The following is a 15,719-nucleotide window of genomic DNA, read 5'->3' as shown; positions in this document are numbered from 1 at the left end:
GGGCAGCACGCGGCCCGATTCCCGCCAGCCGGGGCTGGGAGCGGCGCGCGCCGAGCCAGGTGAGGTCGGCGGCGGGGCCGGTGCGGGGCGCGCCGCGCTACCTGGCCGGGCGCCCGAGGGGTGGCGGCGCGCCGCTTCGCAGCCCGGGAGCGCCGCGCGCCGCTCGAGCGCCCGGCGGAGTTTGGCGGGAGTTGCCGTGGGGGCGCCCGCAGCCCCCTGGCCGGCGCCGGCCCCTCAGCGCGCCCGGCGGCGCGGGCACCGGGCACCGCGGGGGGCCGGAGCAGCCGGGGTCGGCGGGCGCGGCCGGGGGGCCGGCCGGCGGAGGGCACGCCTTGGGCTGGGGCCGGGCGGGGTTTGGGCCGGGGTTGCCATGGCAGCCGCTCGCCCGGCCCGAGCCCCACGCCCGCCCGCCCGCCGCGGGGGAGCTGGGGAGCGCGAGGTGTGCTCCAAGTGGACTGAACCAAGCGCTCTCGAGGCGCGGGGAGGGCCGGCCGGGGCGCCCGCTGTCCCCCCGCCCGTCGGCCGGCCCCGGGACAGGATCCCGGCGTAGTGGAGAAAAAGAAAATCCTCTGGCCTCTGGGCCCGAGAGGAGGCTCGCAAAAGCACGGGGGGGTGGGGGGACAGGGGATCGGAGGGCTCGTCGCCTCCGTCCGGGAGTCCCCGTGTGCGTGTCTCTCGCTTGACATTTTATACCCGGCCGCGGCCGACTTGGAGCCGGGTTGCCCGTCCCAGCCCTGAAGTTCTGTAGGTGGGGCGGGCTTTAATTTGCTTATATCTAATGATTTCAGGAGCCTCGCTTTAAAATGGCGGCATTCACTAGCCACCCCTGCTAGAGGCTCTCCCGGCACCGGGGCCACCTCGCGCAGCGCTGCTTTTGCTTCTGCCGCTAACAGATGGCATGTGCCGCTGTCGCTGCCGCTGCCCCCGCCGCTGCCGCTGAGAGCGGGACCCCTTAGCCTCTGGGTTGGCGCTGGCAACAGAAGGTAAGGCTGGCTATGAGTTGGGGTGGGTGAGAGTGGCTGCCTTCCCGGGACGCCAACTAAATCCGATGCCTTTTAAACTTTCTTTTTCAAAATGGTAAATAGAAGGAAAAGTAATTCTGCGACTTTGGCAATTTTAGGGCTTTGATCTTTCTTTTGGTTCTGCTTCCTTCTTTTTTTCTCCCCTACTTTCTTTTTCTTCATCTACTTCATATATATAGATATATTGATATCTATATATATGTATCTCTCACATATATGTAATATACATTGTAATTTAAAGGAACTTCTTGCATGACGTATCATCACCAAATGCTTCTAGCCACTCGTTTCCCTGTGGCCATGCGACATCGTGGGCAGTGCCACAGCCTTCATGCAGAGCTGTGTTTCTTCCCGCTCTCGGTCAGCGCGTTTGGGCAGCTAGCTTTTACTACCGGCGTCTGAAGGGCCTGCAGGTAGATTTTAGGAGACTATTGACAAGGAGACTTTAATTTTTAGCATTCACAGGATAAGCTTTTATGGTAAGAAAATGAAATTCAATCAAGATGAGCAACCCAGGTTAACATTTAGGTGATTCAACTGTGTAGTTTTATCATTAGCCGACCTACTGTGTGTTTTTGTGTCTCCTGTCTATTGATTGGTATAGATTGATACAACAGCGAGGGTGAGTTTGTTGTTGCTGTAATTAAGAGTGTGTCTTCCAGGAGTTCCTTTTGCCTGAGACGTTCCTAAATTCCTGGCGTTTATAAGCTGGGCATGGAGCCCCACCGCCTAACTCTCCACGTGTATTCAGTTCATGGGAAAGCACCGATTAAAATGAAGCTATCTCAAGGTTTAACTTTGAAATGACTGCTAATTTTTCACTGTGTTGACTCCTTGGTTTAATAAGTCTTTTGGGGGGGATTACTGATATAATGGTTGGAAAGTAGGGGGGCGTTGCTGATACAATGGTTGGAAACTGGACTATCGAAATAGCTGTACAAATGACTAGACATCAGTGCTCAGTTCATCCGAGTTTTTCCCTCTGGTGAAAGGCATATTGACAATAAAGCTTACCTGAGACTTCAGATTTTTCTGATTATATTCATATTTTCCATTTTGTCTATGAAAATCTAATCCTTAATGTTTAAATACTTTTTAAAGTTGTTTGGAAAATGTTTCTCAATATGTAATACTTTGGTGGAATGCTTTCGTATTTATTGAAACTTCCCTAAACAGAGCCTTTTAAAAGGGCTTCTGCCCACGTAGCTGATATTGTTCTACCTCTATCCACTTTTGACTTTTCCCAAAGCAGTAGAAGCTACCTGGCAGGCAGATTCTCCTGTTATTAAATTAAGCAAGCTTCTGGGGAGTGGCGGGGGAAAGAGGTTGTTTTGCACCTACTAAAAAATGGTGCAGTTTTCCTGCCCATGTGCTGTAGTGTGCCTGCAAAGAACTGAACTGTTTACAGTGGAATTGGCTGTGTATGATAAGTTTTGCATCTGGTTTTCAGATTATTGTTGGGAGAACTGTGTGGGGCAGTTTATTGCTTCACATCTGAAAGAAGAATTCCTGCAGGTAAAGCAGTAGATAGGAGATACGTGCATTTTTGCAAGGGAGCGGGGCGGGGTGGGGTGGTGTGTGTGACCAAAAGCAGCTTCTCTCGTTTTTAGTGATTACATACTTGGCTTCCAGTTCATTAAGCGTTGCTTCCTCCTGTGCTGCCTTGTTGCTGAGTGATTTTGGACCAAGTGCATCCTTAAAAAGCCGGGAGCGGGGTTGACTGAACCCTGGGGCTAGAATGGACAAGCTAAACTAGTGGCAGAGACATTAGGACGAAATTTTGACAGTTAACGTTCTGTGGCTTCATATAGTGATGAGTTTGGAGACTGTGTATGAAAACAGAAGAGAAGGAGTTTGTCAGAAAAAAAATATTTTGAGAGAGTTGATCTAGTGCTGGGCTAGAGGTGGTGACTGCATGTTTTGCTCTACTTCTAAGAGCTACTTCATTTCTCTAATTTCCTTTGCTGCTTTAAGCATTCATAATGATTCCCAGGACTATTATAAAAATACCTTTTCTTCCTCAACTGTCCACTCCAGACGTTTCACAACAGCTGCTTTTTAAGGGGGTTGAAACCTATGATTATGAGCTGGTATCCGGATTCTCTTTGATAGTCTCCTGCCCCCACCCTTTCCCTAAGCAATGCTTTGCACAGATCTAGGTGCTTAATAAATGCTGGGCTAAAAAGAAACATGAATCATTTGTAAACTCACAGAGGAGCAGATTTTGTGCACAGTTTTTTAAGTTAAACAGAAGAGTTTTTTGTGCTCTTGCAAGAACCTCAAAATTTAAAGTAGATTAGAGTGTACATTCGCCTAATTGCCTGCATTCTGTTTGCCTCAAATGGGTTCTCCTGCATCTTGGAGCACTCCTAGGCACTTGTGTAATTCTTCCTTTTGACCAGTAGGTGTGTTATCATCTGTCTAGCTCTACAATATGAAAAAGTAATCACAGCAGCTGGGGGGGAAGAGGTTTTGTCTTTGGAGGCTGTATAGTACTGCACATGCTGGAACAGTGGCCGTGTCTCGGCTGCTGTGCAGATGCTGACAATATTGCGGGAAGTACGGTTTTGTTCCCCGCCCAGCTGTCTTTATATGTGAGAGGGAAGGGAAGGAAAGAAGAGGGTGAGAAGCCCCGAAGTGACGACGATTTTCCTTCCTAGAAATGTACACTTATCCTGCTTAATAACACAGTAAATTCAGAAAGGTGGCAGAATTTTTCCCTTTTGAAATAAATCATGTTGTCTAAAAGGCTTACCAATAGGGACTGTGGCAGAGCAGACAAGAATAAATTACAGTATATGTTTGACAAGTAATTTGATCCTGTAATTAAAGTTAGATAATGGTCCCTGCCATGTTAAAACTATCAAGTGTCTGAAAGAGCACGCAGGCTACCCTCACCTTCACTTCGTTAAGGTGCTTCCATACAGTTGGGTTTTCGTATAACAGGGTCTAGGAGGACCAACAGATGGATTTTCTCCCATTATAACTGGATGTGATGTCAAGAACATAGAAATGAGAAGTGTTGTTTCTTTGTGGAATTTGTCTGCCTCTCTCCCTACGTGTGACACAGTTCTCCCCTCAAAAATAGGAAGACAACCTGTGCCACCTATAAAATGAGGTGGGCATTTTTCCCTTAAGAGAATAAACTGGGAGCAAGTAGTTCAATTGCCAGCCAACCAAACAACAAACACACATTATGACCAAAAAGAAAGCAAGTAGATCTGTATTAATGTGGGCTTTTAGGTCTTAAGGAAACTAGATGGTTCTGTGGCATCGTTCTCTTCTCAAATGGTCAAATAGTGCCTCAAGATAGCCAAATGACAGTGTTGGAAAGGCAACTTTGAGAATTTGGATTAATAAGATATCAATTACGTTATCAGGTGTTAATGACATCCATGCGACCTAAAAGGGATCAGAAAATTTTTTCTCAGCTCATTGTAGTAAAGATACAGTATAAATCCATCAGTTAGTTCTTCTTGGTATTCAATTGAGTGATGGTGTTTTCAAAAGAGTGATGGGGAAATAATGCAATCTGGGAGGAGGGACTTTATTTTTATTTTAGAAATAAAGTTACTCCCAAGTTGTCTGGGCACATACAAGCATACTGTTGCACACAAGTGTGCAAATTAATCTGCATTTTAGAACAATTTATATAGCCATCTGTTGATTTATTCCTGGAAGATTGTAGAAAGATACCTATTTTTACTGCAACCCTGCAATTCTAGGAATGAAAGGAAAAAAAGTTTCACAATAAACTATAATAAACATTTGTATTAAGCGATGTCTTTTTGAGGCTAGATAAAAGAGCCAGGGCTCTGAATATTCAACTCCAGGCAGTTAAGTTTCACAGAAAGGATACATTGATCAGAACCCCAGAGGAAGCAAGAATGAAAGGAAGCTTGATTTAAACATGTCTGTGTGTGTGTGGTGTGTGTATGTAAGTGAATATACACAGTGTGTGTGATTGTAACGTATACATTGTATATAACATGTACATTGTATATATTCGCACACATACATATGTCACGCACATGTCTGTGTGTGTATATGTATATTTTTCTCCCTCGCTATGTATATGATACTTTTCAAGAAAATCAAGCATGGATTTAATCTCAGAACTCTTTGTAACAGCCATGAATGAGAACACAGTGTTAAGGGAAAAGGAGAGCCTGATTAGAGATTTAGGAATCAATTAGGCATGCTTGTTAAAATATTATGTCCACTCTCAAGTCCTTTGTCCATCAGCATTAAGTTGGCTCAAAGTAGCGGTGGTTTCTTTCTGACATTAGCCAGGAGTTAGTTTTATGCCCACACAGTGGGTGAACTTGAAGAGCCCAGAAAGAAAGGGCCTCCAACTGGACACAAATTTGGGAGGTGGGCACTAGACTTCCAGCAGGCTCTGTGATCTCCTTAGGTCCGGGGAGTGTCCTACAGACTGACAGTTTGCTGGATCTTGTTTTCCAGCTTGGATCCCCCACATTGGCTTAAAATCGTCCCCAACAGCTATTTTAAATCCCAAGCTTCTAAGCATTGCCGGCAACTGGTGTGGAAATTTGAGGAAGATTTCTTCAGGCTTATTCAAGAATCCTTGAATTGTACGAATAACTCCTTTTTCAGTCAGGTTACTGAAACTCCTGACCTCATATCCCCAGGGCCTGGCACATAGCAGGCCGTCAGTAAAAGCTGGTTAAATAAATGGAAGAATAAATTAGTCTTTCTAATTTGCTCTTTTATTTTATGAATAGCCTTCCTGTGATTTCACGTAGCATTATCTCTTTTTTTAATGACCAAAAAATAAAAATCAACAACAAACAGACTGAACACTAGGTTGACTCTCCTGCCGGAGGCCATGGTAGCGGCCCTCTCACAAGTTGGGGAAAAGCGAGCATTGGGCTGAGACCTGGAGGAGTCGCCTGACAGCCAGCTGCTCTTTTTCTGTCACCTGTAGTTGCATCTGGTAGATCTCCGCCACATCCCAGAGAAATCAGTCTTCAGCAAGAAGTTATGTAGAAACAGTCCTTTTAACCATTTCACCAGATAAAGGAACAAAATCAGAAATACTGTGACTCAGAAGCCTCGTGTCATTTATAGTTTAGAAAGCGATGAAGTCGCAGACAAAAACGAAAAAGGGCACTGTCTCATTTTCCATCAAACACTGATTGCCCATTTAGAGGGTGAATTTGCATAGGTTTTATTTACCGAGATACAGGTATGAATAGCGCCTCTTTTTACTGTATCCAGAAAGCAAAGTCCACACGGTGGAGGACACAAGAGCTGCCGTTTCAGATCCATCACAATCATCTTTTGTATCCAGAAGACCATCAGTCTTTAGGTACGGCTTTTGCAGTGTCCCCTTATATGGCAGCGTGAAGAATCCAAACAAGGGGGTGTTTTCTTGTAGGGGTTCCTGTTAGCAAAACAAGACACTGAAAGAACCAGAGAGCTTGCCTTTCACCTTTTGTTTTTAGTCTTCAGCCTTCACGCGGGAAAACAACAAAGCAGAACAAAAGCACCGTGTATAATACTAGCTTGGGCATATATCCCATAGTATCATTCCTTAGTTGTTTTTTTTTTTTTTTACAAACTGAGAAAATGAGATTGTCACATAATATTAAGGGGGCTGCTTTATTATGATTGGACTCCTGCACTATATAGTGGTTTTCTGAGTTCTATTTAAAATATATAGAAATGCACTCCCTGAGATGCATGGCTCAGAGGCAATCACATTTCACCTCAGCACCCAACTGGAGTTTGCGCTTGTCCCCTGAAAAGTAGGCAATCAGTAAACGGCCTGATTGTGGGTACTATTTTGTTAAAGGGTGCATTGATGCTTCTCACAGTTCTTGCTGTCTGTGATCGATGAGGATCCCAAAGAAGGGGAGTGTATTCTTTTCAGAAGTGATCGTGAGAAAAATTTAAGCTCCCAACTCGTTTATGTCAGCATTTTTCCTAAGTAATTGGATAGCATGAAGAAAAACCTTATGAGCTCACCCATAAGTATGAAGTGAAAAATAGAACACATTAGAGAGTCACATTTTATGTCTAAAGGGTTTGAAAATACAGAAAAAGGTGGGGCGGGGGTCGTGGGGGTGCTGGGTAATCTGATCTGTTTCATGAACGCGTGGAGCGGTGGCCTCAGCTGCAGACGGAGGCTGTGTCAACAAGCGCTCGGCCGGCTTTCTGCAGCCTGGGTCTGGGCTGGAATCAGACTGACAGGCTTCCCAAGGGAGGGCCTTTTTTTGCGAAAGACCTTGGGATTTGGTGGAACTTGAACTGGCCAAGTAGCCACCCTGCTACCATTTATTAATCCTTTCTCAGAGAGAGAAACCTGGTCTTGCTGGGGGACTCCTTCAGACCTACTGGGAGATTCAGTGTAGCAATAATAAGAGGGCAAAATGCTTGTGCTTTCTGATGGAAACTTTCCCTCCCAAGCTTTTTGGTGATTGAGAGGTTGACAGGCTGGAGAATGGTGGTAGGGGGTTTGGTATTTCAGAGTGCTGGAAAAAGACAAGAATACCTCCATATGTTGTAAAGGGGGTGATGATAATAATAAAGGACCTAAAATGTGATTCCTTTAGAGAGCTCTGATATATACTTTGAAGTTGCACAAGTCATGCTGCAGGCTGGTGAGAGAGAGAGAGAGAGAGAAGTCCACTTTAAGAAGCTAGTTCCTCTTCTCTGGGATATTATAGCCTGCAGTTCTCTCTCTTACTAATCAGGTGCATGCAAATTATAGTTCTGAAAATTGATCTGAAATTAACAGGAAACATCTAGGCTATTTAATATCTGATTCTGAACACTTTCACTAATGTGGTCTTTTTTTTATGATTCAGTGCTTTATTAAGTCATGCATGCGAAATATACTGCTAATTGCATTAGCAAAAGATCAATGTACAAACACTCCACAATTCTGCAACTGTCAATTAAAAAAATTTTGTTCTAGTGGTTGAAAGGTCCAAGCTCGTATTCTTGCCAGTGGGTAAATTGTACAGAAGTTCGTTAGCAAGTGTTTTCATTAAAAATGCAGAAGTTCCAGTGACTGGTTGTGCTAAGTAAATTTTTTTGTTAGCAAAAGTTAAACATCTTTCACTTTCAAGCCTAGATCATATAATAGCCCCCCTCATTGCCTTCCATCTATCCCCAAAGAAATTTCCATAATATTTTTAGCCACCTAAGAAAACAATTCAGACAGAGGCACTCAGAAATGGTGACAAGCAATGACAGGAAATGCTGTTTGCACCGGTCTCGTTCATAACTTAGTGAGGCCACAGCTGGCTGATTTGCTTTTTACTTCCTGTTTGGGGGCTATTTGGGTCAAAAGTAGCAGTGTTTTCCATAAAGAGATTTTTTTTCTTTATTCTGTAGGGCCACAATAAATCTGTCACTGGACTGTATGTTTTGTGTATTTTATGGACTGTATCATGTGGTTTGAGTTTAATTTGGAAGGCAGTGCTTTTACAATCAAGATCCCCCCCCACACACGTGCAGCTTCAGGGTCTGGGATTGCACAGGCCTTCGAAAGTTTATAGCTCTATTTACACAATAGTGATTGCTGAGAAGGGCATTTCCTGCCAGTTAATGACTGGTCTCAGAAAGGCCAACAGTCCAAATCCAAGGAGAGAGGACCATTCATGAAATGCCATGAAGGGACCAGAGCGCTATTATCAGGAAGCGGTGAGGAGGAGGTGAAAACAGTCTGCCGTGTGAAGAGCCCAGAGCCGCGTGGGCAGAGCTGGACGTGGATATGGTGCCTTGCACTATGGAGAATGGAGCTTCTTTTCACGACAGAGACCAACTGACTGATTTTCCCATCGGATGCGAAATCAAGACGCGGGTGAGGAGGGCATTTCCTTTAAGTCGATGACCCAGTGGAGAGGGGACAAATAAAGATGAGGCCCTGAACTTGCCCAGTCTTAACTGCCTTAAATTGGTTAACTCACAGGTGTTGCGGCTACCGTAAAAACCTTTTAAAATCACATGATTGAATTTCCTAATTGATTGAATAACTGATCACTGCTAAGGTGGACCAGAATTTCGCAATGGAAAGACTCCTCTTTTCAAGGTCAGTTTAACAGGACACCAATATTCCAGTTCGATTCCCTAATATAATATAATGATGGTTAGTAATATATATACAAAGAATGCTTTGCCTCTTGTGGAAATACCTTCAAGGGCTGTAATATTAACCATTTAACCTAAGACATTCCCCGGAAACAGTTTTGTCCCCAGTATAATTCTTGCCTGCTATAAAGCAGCTGAGGTGTGAAGAATTTGGCATTGATTTAGAGCAAAAACAGAATAGGACCGAGATTAGGTTCACATCCAGGAATTCCTGACTTCCTGGCCAGTCTTTCACTCCCTTTGCTTCCTAAGCCTTCAGTTTGCCAAAATGTTAACTGTTTATAAAGGATGAACATCTGTTCTAAGTTCTCTAATAGATACCTCCACTTCAGAACTTGGCTTGGTCCTTTACCTTGAAATTTTTAATTTCTTTCATATCTTCCAAATTTGGTGGGGGGTGGCAGGGGTAGACTGGGCTTCTTAAATACAGGCAGTCATTACAGGCCAGACACCTGGATTTCTTCATGGGATTGAGTAATCTGTCACATGCAGAACAAACCAAATATTAAGTTTCATTTTTGGGTCTGGAAAATGTCATTATATGTCTTTTAAATGTTCAGTAATCCAAAGATTGCTGGTCATTACCAGTTCACAAAATTAAAGTTTAAAACACTCTCCAAATGAACTGTATGCCAATTACTGTTGTTATTATTAGATGATGTTTCAAGTACATTTATAAACAAAAAAAGTGACTTGGATGAACTAAAAATATTATATATTTTAAAATATGATTTTATCATTTTGAACATTCTTGCGTTTGAATGTTGATACACTAAAATTTTGTGAGCTCAGATGAAAGACAATATTCTGATTTACAAAACGTTTCAGATTGAGAACAAACAAGGTTTTTCTGAGTAGAAGTCCTATTGACCTGAATATTAACACACATTTGTAATTAGCAACACAGCTGCATTTAAATAACGATCCAAAACTGTTAAAAGTATCTTGTTCTAAGAGGTTGAATACCTCTTCCATCTTCTTGACATTACGATTTTGTTTAGCAAATCCTTTCTGTATAGGTTATCCCAAAATATATTTTAAGCAGGCTTGGATTCAGTTACCACAGTCTGTACTAGTGGCATCAAAATTAATGAATATTTATCCTACTGTAAGTGGAGCCAATACCATTACCTTGTGTTGTGTGAAACGTCTGTTTATTCTATTGTTGTAGTTTTCAAGTGGTGGGCAACAACTCAGTGCCTAATGAAATCCATTTAGTAGGTTATGACTAGCATTTCTTTTAAACGAAGTTGAATAAAATAACAAGAAAATATCAGAATAGATCATGTTAGTAAGGTTAGATTTTTTGGTGAGAATTATTTCAGATCTATGCACATATGTACTTAGGATGGAAAATGTGTTTCTTACTATTTGCTGCTGTCAGAAAGGTTTAAAAGTCAGTGTTTTGGTAGCTGTTATTTCAAGCTGGGTCAGAAATGTTTTCCCCTCTTTTTTTGAGGGGAAGGTGGTCAAGGGATATTGGGGGCTTGGGTACTGACATGCATGATGTTGCTTAAGTACCTTGACAGCTATGTGTCTGCTATTCAAACTGAGAAGTGAGACATATTACTATCGGAATGCTATAAAATTTAATGCCAATGCTATTTTGTAGTCCTGAGGACATACACTTTATTTAAGTATTTTGTATTTACCAAGTGATATTGCTAGAACATGAGACACAGAAAATACCGCTAGCTAGGAACGGAAGCCAAAAAAGGACATCTTAGAAAAGCCACAACAGTAACAATAATTAAAAATATTGAGATGGCTGGGTGTGAGGTGCTTCTAGCAGCAAAAGAATGGTCAAAAAATTTAAATGTCAAAGCCCACCTTATTTTACAATGAATTAAATGTAAGTTAAAAGAATTCAAAAATTAATTTTGGTTTTTACAAATCTAAAATGGTCATATCAAGAGAGAATACGTGTGGGAGGAAGGGTATAGCTCAAGTGATGGAGTGCATGCTTAGCATGCAGGAGGTCCTGGGTTCAATCCCCAGTACTTCCTCTTAAAGAAAAATAAACCTAATTACCCCCTCCTCCTCCTCCCCTCAAAAAGAGAGGATACGTAGATAAACAGCAAGTTTCTACTGTAGAGCACAGGGAACCATATTCAATACCTTGTAGTGACCTGTAATGAGAAAGAGTATGAAAACAAATATATGTATGTATATGTACGACTGAACGATTATGCTGCACACCAGAAATTGACACAACATTGTAAACTGACTACACTTCAATTAAAAAAGAATCACAAAAAAGAGAGAGTACGTTTGCAAGAAGCAAGCCAATTTTTAAATAAATAGCAATGTACACATTTACTGTATGTTGGAAGAAAACCTGTGAATGACTTTTTTTTTCTGCAGTGAACAAAGGCACACATAAAAAATGAATTTTAAAATTGTGGATGAGAGGCATAAGCAGAGATTCCGTTAAATATACCTGGGATATTGATGGGAATGATTATTACAAATAAAGAGGACAGTAGCCACATAGCCTTTCTAATTACTTTTTTGTACTGACGAGAATTAAGCCCAGCAGTAGGAAAAAAGATTTACTCATATAGAGTACTGAGTATTATCCATTAGGAGATTAGAAACAACCTTAGAAATCTGGACAATTTATGCATATTCCTTTGAATTAAATACTTGTTAGAGGGGAACAAAGTATTGTCTTCTGGGGATACTGTTGCATCTCCAGTAGGATCATAAGGATCCTGTCCTCACCCTCATCCCCAGTTCCCTCCCAGTGGCATTAAATCTCTTTTAGCACTGGACATGTTGACTTCCTGCCCAAAAGTCTCTTCCTGTGGACATCTTTCAGAGCCTTAAAGCACTGCTGCTTTCTGTACTCCAAGAATTTGAAATAAAATTAGGCTTTTTATCACAGACATTTAAATGGTAAATTTAAGTTACTGCTCTGGAAATAAAATGCAATCTCAGCTCTAATGAGTCGGTAACTAAACTCTGTCACTGTAAATGAGTTCTTATCTCCCTCTTCAGATATACTATATTTAAAACTTGTTAATAGAAAAAGGCTTAGACATCTAATGGTTGTGTAATTAGCAATCAATTTATTAAATGAGATGTAAAACAAATTAAGCACCATAATAAAGTGTTAGCCCATCACCGACAAAACTGTTACATGAGTCACTCTATTCAAGATGATAAAAACTAAAAAGTGATGGGTGAACCTGCATACATTTCCAGATCTTTGGAGTGACAGATTTTAACTATTTCTTATTCTGTTTGTTAAAGCTGTTTAGAGAGCGCTAACATGTTTGTTTTTAGGCCAGAGGATAACTGCCTGTAGCATCTATTTCATCGTCAACAACATTTTAGTAGCATAGAGTAGTTAGAATAAGACGTGGGCAGTTTGAGAGTGAGTTATTCAGGCTTTTCAGCTGCAGCAAGCATATGGTTCGTTGTGTGCTTTAGGCAAACAAAATTAGTTATTGGTTTGGGGTGTCAGCTGCTTTTTTGACTTTTTAAAACTTTCATACAATTTTTACAGTTATTACAAAATATTGGCTCTATTCCCCATGTTGTACAATTCATCCTTGAGCCTGTCTTATACCCAATAGTTTGTACCTCTCACTGTCCCACCCCACCACTGGTTTGTTCTCTGTATCTGTAAGTTTGTTTCTTTTTTGTTATATTCATTAGTTTGCTGTATTTTTTACATTCCACATAAAAGTGACATCATACAGTATTTGTCTTTCTGTGACTTATTTCACTTAGCCTAATACCCTCCAAGTCCATTCATGTTGCTGCAAATGGCAAAATTCCCTTCTTTTTTATGGCTGAGTAGTATCCCATTGTGTGTGTGTGTGTGTGTGTGTACACCATAGCTTCTTTATTTATTCATCTGTTGATGGACACTTAGCTACTTTTTTCACTTTAGCCCTGTGGGCTTTTTATTTTTTTGGTTGTGAAATACTTGGCAAGTTAATAGTGATAAGAAAAAGCTATGTAGGAAGGCGTGCTGACACCACCTAAACCCCTAGCACTCATTTCAGACAGCATTCTACCTTTTTTCAATCTGTGAAATTTTATGACCCCCTTGTCATTTGCCAAATTTCATTTAAAACTTCAAGATACACACAGAACATTGTACCTTCGACAGGTGAGTTTATTTTGTTTACTGTGAATGAAAATTTCCCTCAGAAGGCAATGAAACTGTGAGGGCAGACTGTCTTCTAGAATGACAAAGGAAGATGGAAAGGAAGAAAGAGATGCTAGATTTGCTGGTCTTTTGCTTGGATAATTCCTTATATTCCTCATTTTCATGGGACCCTATTGGCCAAAAGAAAATTAAGATGTTGGGATTGCTGTTGGCAGAGGTTTTCCCTAAGTGATAAGTGAGGAAAACCCTTAGGTCCCAAGAATTGCTACCGTTAGCACTTGCAGGAAGCCTGCAGTGATTGGACATGAGAAAAACAGACGTTTGGTCATCTCAGCTCCAGGGGAGGAGCTCTGGTTCCTATTGTTAGTCATGTTGGGTAATAAATCAAACAAAACAAAACAAAGGCCTCCTGAAGTGAGAGGTTTGTTTGTTTGTTTGTTCTTAAGTGAGAATAAGTTGGGTGTCCTTGGATCGCTGTAAAGGAAGGGTTGTGAAGCCCACACCCAGACTTCTGAGACTTCAAACGTTTAGCTGCCTAGAGCAGGACAGACTTAGGAAATAAGAAGTCAGAAAATAAAAGCAGCAACGATTGCTTTTGTGTCGTTGAGGGTCCCTTTCTGGTTTGCTTGGTGTGAAGAGTGGTGGAGAACCTAACCCCGTGGGCTGTCAGAGCCCTGCGACTTCCACTGAGCCTTCCTTAATGCTGCCAGACGTGGACAGGGTGACACTGGCTCCCGGAGTTCTTGGGTGGCAGCGTTAACTACCACGGTTTCACCTCCCGGAATAAATTCTACTTCTAAATCAATCTTAATATCTGTAGGCAGGAGTTTATGTACAGGAATAAAATTTGAACCCCCGTTTTCACACCCAATAAAAATGCCCTATAATAGGTGTTTATTTAGAGTCAAGTGACATTTATTGAACAGTTACTGTATGCCAGATGCCCTGCTAGGTGCTTTGTTTTTGTTATGGCAACATTTTCTTTAGCTATGAAATGCATTTGGTTCTCATCAGGCAAGTACTCTCTTTGGCATCAATATATATCAGGCTAAAAATTGCACCTTCAGTTCTTTGCTCACTTTTGGAGACAACCTCACCCCCGCAAACACAAAATAATATCTTCATTGTCTAATCATATTCTCTTCATCACTTTGGGACCATCTCATGACTGATGCTCTGCCTCTTCTATCAGTGAAGACATTTATTGCTTTTATAAGTCAAGCCACCATTCATCTCTTAATCACCTTGATAGAATAAATGACTGGCGAGCTATCTGGTGGATGGTGCTGTGGTAGCATGAGAAATAACAGAGAATGACGAGTGAGGAGTGACGAGTGAAATGATGTTGAGTGAAGGTGCTGCTGAAACAGCTATGTTGAAAAACCTAGAACAAAGTTGGATTAAACTTGTCCGAAATGCAGAGAAAAAAACAGAGCCAAACCCTGGGAGTCAGTCTCTTACCCCTAGGAGTGGCCAAGGCGGCCCAAGGAGAACATCAGAGGAGGAATCTCTGTGCTGCAGAGGCCATGGAGAAAGGAAGATTCTAGAAGAGGAGGGCAGCCAGCAAATATCAAAGGAATTATACAAGTTGAGTCCACTGGTTTTGGTATTAAAAGGTCATCGGTGCCTTTTTAGAGACCAGAAACCAGTTTACAGAGGGTTGAGGAGTAAATGAAAAGTTGGGAAATGAAAGTGGTAATGATGACTTTTTTGGAGATATTTGGTGATTAAGGATGAGAAATGTTGGAACTTCACAAGGAAATAGGATCAAGAAAAGGAAGAGTTTTATTGTTGTTTTTAGGGTAGGAGTGATTTAGGTATGCTTCCTGGCAGATGTTTCATCCTCCTTTTACTCATCAAATGTGGAATATAAGAAGAGCCTGTAAATTACCAACATTGCAGTTCATATGCACAATGTTATTTGTGCAGTCTGATTAAGTAATCCGTGAAGAACTCTGGTGTTTATTCGTTTTGCCCTTAAGGTACAGGATTAAGCTTGTCATGAATGAACTGGGATAGGTTTGGACAAAAAAAGAAAAAGACAGTGGAATTCAGCCAAAATAATAGATAGGATTGTTTTTAAAGGGCTTTAGAGACAAGTTAGCGCTACTGAATTACTGAAAATGTGACTGACATCATTCTATAGGTCAGGCTCAAGGAAAATGAGAGAGAAGGTGGGAAAAAGCTATAAAAATAATGATTCTGATATAACTGCCAAGGATGTACTTTTACTCTATGATTTTCCTTTAGACTAAGATTCAGTGTCAGTCCTTCATCAGGTTAGAAATTTGAACATGGGCAGCAGCTTCCCTGAGTTGCATCTGGAAACTTCAGTTTGTTTGTGGATTTTGTATTTTATCATGTAATTTAAAAAGTAAACCTTGGGTCCAGATTCACTTCCCCTCATTTAAATCACCCTCCCAGTTCTCTCTTTGAGAATACATTTTATTCTT

The 15,719-nt window shown here is 41.7% G+C and overlaps 1 protein-coding gene across 2 annotated transcripts in view; it reads left to right on the top strand.

The window, feature by feature from the left end:
- Positions 1-656: 656 nt before the first annotated feature.
- The window catches only part of MBNL3 (muscleblind like splicing regulator 3), a 117,897-nt gene continuing 102,834 nt past the window's right edge, over positions 657-15,719 (top strand). Inside the window, exon 1 of one of the 2 annotated variants that reach the window (XM_015249289.3) lies at positions 657-983. The gene's annotated coding sequence lies outside the window, so the exon portion shown is untranslated. The remainder of the gene's footprint in view (positions 984-15,719) is intronic. The other variant, XM_015249290.3, reaches the window with a different exon arrangement.

The sequence above is a fragment of the Vicugna pacos genome, chromosome X, assembly GCF_048564905.1.
Source record: "Vicugna pacos chromosome X, VicPac4, whole genome shotgun sequence".
NCBI classification, from domain to species: domain Eukaryota; kingdom Metazoa; phylum Chordata; class Mammalia; order Artiodactyla; family Camelidae; genus Vicugna; species Vicugna pacos.
The sequence above is the reverse complement of the archived record's forward strand: the minus strand, read 5'-3'. Positions and strand labels throughout refer to the sequence as shown.